Source organism: Microtus oregoni, unplaced genomic scaffold (assembly GCF_018167655.1).
Source record: "Microtus oregoni isolate MIOR12 unplaced genomic scaffold, Mior012 000127F_ref0000509, whole genome shotgun sequence".
NCBI classification, from domain to species: domain Eukaryota; kingdom Metazoa; phylum Chordata; class Mammalia; order Rodentia; family Cricetidae; genus Microtus; species Microtus oregoni.
In genome coordinates this window covers 1,672,083-1,677,641 of record NW_024544770.1, presented here as the reverse complement: position 1 = coordinate 1,677,641, position 5,559 = coordinate 1,672,083, and positions in this window count along the sequence as shown.

The following is a 5,559-nucleotide window of genomic DNA, read 5'->3' as shown; positions in this document are numbered from 1 at the left end:
CATTAGTGCAGCTCTGTATAGAGTTTGATATCAGGGATGTTAATGCCTCCAGATGTTCCTTTATTGTATAGGATTGTTTTGGATATCCTGGGTTTTTTTGTTTTTCCATAAAGTTGATTATTTTTCTCTCAAGGTCTGTGAGGAATTTGGGGGGGGATTTTGATGGGAATTGAATATATAGATTGCCTTTGCCATTTTTACTATGTTGATCCTACCTATCCAAGAGCATGGGAGATCTTTCCATTTTCTGGTGTCCTCTTCCATTTCTTTCTGCAAAGGCTTAAAGTTCTTGTCAAATAGGTCTTTCACTTCCTTGGCTAGTGTTACCCCAAGATACTCTACACTATTTGTTGCTATAGAGAAAGGTGATGTTTCTCTAATTTCCCTCTCTGCTTTTTTATCCTTTGTATAGGAGGGATAGTGAATTTTTGGAGTTGGTCTTGTATCCTGCCACATCACTGAAGGTATTTATCAGCTATAGGAGTTCTCTGGTAGAGATTTTGGGGTCACTTATGTACACTATCACATCATCTGCAAATAACGAAAGTTTGACTTCTTCCTTTCCAATTCAAATTCCCTTGATCTTCTTATATTGTCTTATAGCTATTGCTAGAACTTCAAGCACTATGTTGAAGAGATATGCAGAGAGTAGACAGCCTTGTCTTGTTTGTGATTTTAGTGGATTCGCTTTGAGTTTCTCTCCATTTAATTTGATGATAGGTGTCGGCTTTCTGTATATTGCCTTTATTATATTTAGATATGATCCTTATATCCCTAATCTCTCAAAGACCTTTGTCATAAAGGGGTGTTGAATTTTTACAAATGCTTTCTTGGCATCTAATGAAATGATCATATGGTTTTTTCTTTCAGTTTATTTATGTGATGGATTACATTGATTGATTTTCATATGTTGAACCAGCCCTGCATCTCTGAGATGAAGCCTACTTGATCATAATGGATGATATTTTTGATGTGTTCTTGGATTCGGTTTGCCAGTATTTTATTGAGATTTTTGCATTGATATTCCTCAGTGAGATTGGTCCGTAATTTTCTTTCTTGTTTGAGTCTTTGTGTGGTTTTGGTATCAGGGTAACTGTAGCTTCATAAAAAGTTTGGCAATGATCCTTCTGTGTCTATTATGTGGAATGCATTGAGGAGTATAGATATTAGCTCGTCATGAAAGTTCTGGTAGAACTGTGCACTAAAATCATCTGGCCCTGGGCTTTTTTGGGTTGGAGGTTTTTGAGGACTGCTTCTATTTCCTTGTGACTTATAGGTATATTTAAATTGCTCACCTGTTCTTGATTTAATTTTGGTGTATGGTATCTATCTAAAAAATTGTCCATTTATTTCATTTACATTTTCCAATTTTGTGGCATACAGGCTTTTGTAGTATGCCTAATGATTCTCTGAATTTCCTCAGTGTTTGTTATTATGTCCCCCTTTTCATTTCTAATCTTGTTAATTTATTATGTTCTCTCTCTGCCTTTTTATTAGTTTGGATAAGGGTATGTCTATCTTATTGATTTTATCAAAGAACCAGTTCTTTGTTTCACTGATTCTTGTGATTGTTTTCTTTGTTTCTATTTTGTTGATTTCAGCCCCCAGTTGGATTATTTCCAGTCTTCTACTCCTCCTAGGTGAGTCCGCTTCTTTTTTTTCAAGACCTTTCAGGTGTGCTGTTAAGTTGCGAATGTGAGCTTTCTCTGTTTCCTTTATGTGGGCACTTAGTGCTACGAACTTTCCTCTTAGCAGTGCTTTCATAGTTTCACATAGCTTTGGGTATGTTATGTCTTAATTTTCATTGAATTCAAGGAAGACTTTAATTTCTTTCTTTATTTCTTTCTTGACTCAGGGGTGGTTTAAGAGTTGACTGTTGGGTTTCCATGAGTTTGTAGGCTTTCTGGGGGTAGTATTGTTAAATTCTAACTTTATTCCATGGTGATCCAATAAGATACAGGCAGTTCCTTCAATTTTTTCCTATCTGTGGATGTTTGCTTTGATACAGAGTATGTGATAATTATCAAGAAGGTTCCATGAGGTACTGAGTAGAAGGTATATTCTTTCTTGTTTGGGTGGAATGTTCTATGGATGTCTGTTAAGTCCATTTGATTCATTATATCTGTTAGTGCTTTTATTTCTCTATTAAGCTTCTGTCTGGTTGATCTGTCCATTGGCGAGAGAAGAGTGTTGAAATCTCTTACTATTAGTGTTAGGGGTTTGATTGCGATTTCAGTTTTAGTAATGTTTCTTTAACATGTGTGGGTGGTTTTGAGATGGACCTCTCCTTCTTCACCTATTATTCTTAGGTTTATTCTTTTCATGGTGTTCCAGATTTTGTGGATGTTTTGTGTTAAGAATTTGTTGGATAATGTTTTCTTTGATCAATGAGTCTATTTCCTCAATAATATCTTCAGCAACTGAGAGTCTTTCTTTCTTCTCTGGTATTTTATTGGTTATACTTTTCTCTGTAGTTCCTGTTCATTTACCCAGATTTTCCATTTCTTGATTTCCCTCAGTTTTTGTTTTCTTTATTACCTCCAATTCAGTCTTCAAATCTTGAACTGTTTGCTTTACCTGTTTGTTTGTGTTTGCCTGGTTTTCTTAGGTATCTTGAGGGGTTTATTAATTTCTTCTAACTTTTTGTTTGTCTTCTCTTCCATTTCTTTAAGGGAGTTTTTTTACTTCCTGTTTAAAGGTCTCCATCATTTTCCTAAGCTTACATTTAAAGTCGTTTTCTTCTACATCTTCTGGGTTAGCATGTTCAAGCCTTCCTGTTGTATGTTTGCTGGATTCTGGTGTTAGCATGTTGCTTTTTTGGATTTGGAGGAATCATTGCATTGGTGCCTACCCATCACTTCCTTTAAATGAGGCCAGCAGAGTCTTGGTGTCTTGGTCCAATCTTTGCTGTATCTGACTCAGTACTTGGGAGTTTTTCTTGGTCTGCCCTCTCTTAGGTCCCCTCATTACTGGAGCCATCTGTGTTGCAGAATTCTAAGGATCTCACATGCCAAAAAGGTGGGTTTGGGGGCAGGGTGGGTTGGGGGAAAGCCCAGCAGCAGGGACACACCCAGCTGGTTGGCAAGAAAAGCTAGAGAGTTGTGGAGGGGCCCCTAGGTTCTGGTCCACTGGTAAGGTCCTAGAGAGTGGGGTGTCAGCCTGTCTAGGCTTGTGTGCACTGACTCACCTCTCAGATCCCCTCAGCATTGAAGCCGGCTGTGTTGCAGGGTTCCAAAGACCCTGGAGGAGAAAAGGCAGGCTTGGGCACAGGATGGGGATTGGGTAAAGAAAGCCTAGCATCAGGAACACATGCCACTGGATGGCCAGAAAAGCTTAATAAATTGAGGAGGGGGGCTAAATTCTGTCTCCCTGGGAAGGTCCCAGAGAGTGGCACTTCTGGTAGTCTGGCACTGTGGCCACTGACTCACCTCTCCAGTCCCCTCAGCACTGGGACAGGGTCTCTTGCAGAGTCCCAAGGACATCACAGACAAAAAGGCAGGCTTGAGGGTAGAGTGAGAGGGGCTAAAGAAAGCCCAGCAGCAGGAACACTCCCCGCTGGCTGTCCAGACCCTTCAGCCCTGATGCAGGCTGTTTTTCAGGGTTCCAAGGACCTTGCAGGGGAAAAGGCAGGCCTGGGGTCAGGGTGGGATGGGGTAAAGAAAGCCCAGCAGCAGGAACACCCCCCCCCCACTGGATGGCCAGAAAAGCTTCTAAAAAGTCTTCTAATAATTAAACATCAAAATGCCATATTCCCCAGATCTCTGAGCATTTGAGGGCTATTTATTGGGTATAGATAAGTTCTAACTACAGTGTCTGCCTGGAGAGCTGGGTCCAAGCTTGATTGTACTGGCTTTTAATAGGTAAAATTTATATTTGTGAAAAACAAAGAAGAAAAACTATTTGCAATAGAAGCTTAATGGTAGTACTAACTATAGTGGAGAACAACTTAATATATTTTAAAGTAGGGTGGATCATATATACAGTATTTTTGTAAGAGATTTAAAAGTACATACCAATTTGAAATATGAGACTTATTGTGTTCTTAGTCTGGAATGTGATACAATTAATAGACTATTTAAAACATTTAACAACAAGTACATGTATGTAGGGTAAAAGGGGACAACTGGTGCAGGAATCCAACCAATCAGTAAGCACCCTAACTCTGAACCCAAAGTCAGTACAAGAAACACACTCTGGATTTGAGACCTGGGCCAGGGAAAGAAACATATGTATCCCTGAACCCAGGACTAAAGACATGTGTCCTGACTCTGAAACTAGCGTCAAAGAAACACACTTTGTCCCTAAAATCAGAGCCAGTGAAAGAAATATGCCCTGGTCCTAAGATTGATTAGAGTCAAAAAGCTAAAAAGGACCAGTGCAAGATAACACAGTTTAGCCATGAAGTCAGAATCATCTCTACCCCTGCCCAACTGCCCAACTGAACCAACCAATCCCTGAGCAGGAAACCAGCCAATCACTGAGCACCCTGCCTCTGAACCCAGAGCCAAAGAAAGAAACACACCCTGTGCTTGAGACCTAAGCCAGGGAAAGAAGCATCTTCATCCCTGAACCCAGGAACAAAGAAGCATGCTTTGACTCTGAAACTAGTGTCAAGGAAACATACTTTGTCCCTAGAATCAGAACCAATGAAAGAAATATGCCCAGTCCTAAGATGAGAGTCAAAAAACTAAAAAGGACCAGTGAGGAAAACACAGTTTGGCCTTAAAGTCAGAGGCATCTCTGCCCCTGACCAACTAAACCAACCAATCCCTGAGCAGGGAAAAGCGAACCAATCCCTTTTCTCCCTGGGAAAACTCCAGCCCCTAAGAAGCCCTATATAAGCTTCTCTGCCCCTTCAGTTAAAGGCTGCCATTAATCCCTCCCTGTCAGAGGCAGCCACTCTCCTGGATTCCTCCTTCCCAAATAAATCTCTTTCTCAAAAGAGTCTCGGGTGATGAGCTTCATTTACTGGCACAGAATAGAAGAACCTGAATGGGACACCCCTTAGGGGACTGAGCTGAAAAACCTTTCTGAGATGTTCTCCTCAGGGGTCCTGAGCAAGGTGGAGCAGAACACAAGAGCCTTGCTAGGATGATCCTTATGGGAGGCTGAACAAGGCCGGGAGGAAAAAAGTAACAACTTTTTGCCAGAGCTGGACGAGATTGCTACATTTCTGCAGGGACTTCCCCTTTAGCAGAGTGTTAGAAAAAGAAGAAACATCTTGGGCCATAGAAGAAGCAGATAGTTCTTCTAGGGCATTCCCTTATGTTAACAGAGCTCATTTATAGAGGCTCTCCAGGAGAAGAGCAGGATCACTGTATCTTGTGGGGAGACCATTCCCAACTGCAGCCCAGCTTCAGGTAGCCTGACTTTCTGATAGTCAGCACACCTGTTCTCCAGGGCTGAGCTGTCCTATTGGAGCTCCAGCCTCCAGAGCTGTCCTATTGCTACTCTATGCTCCAAGGCTGAGCTGTTCTATTGTGTCTCCAACCTCCAGAGCTTTGCTATTGTGGCTCCACCCCTCCAGAGTTGTCCTATTATAGTTCTAAATATAGCCTG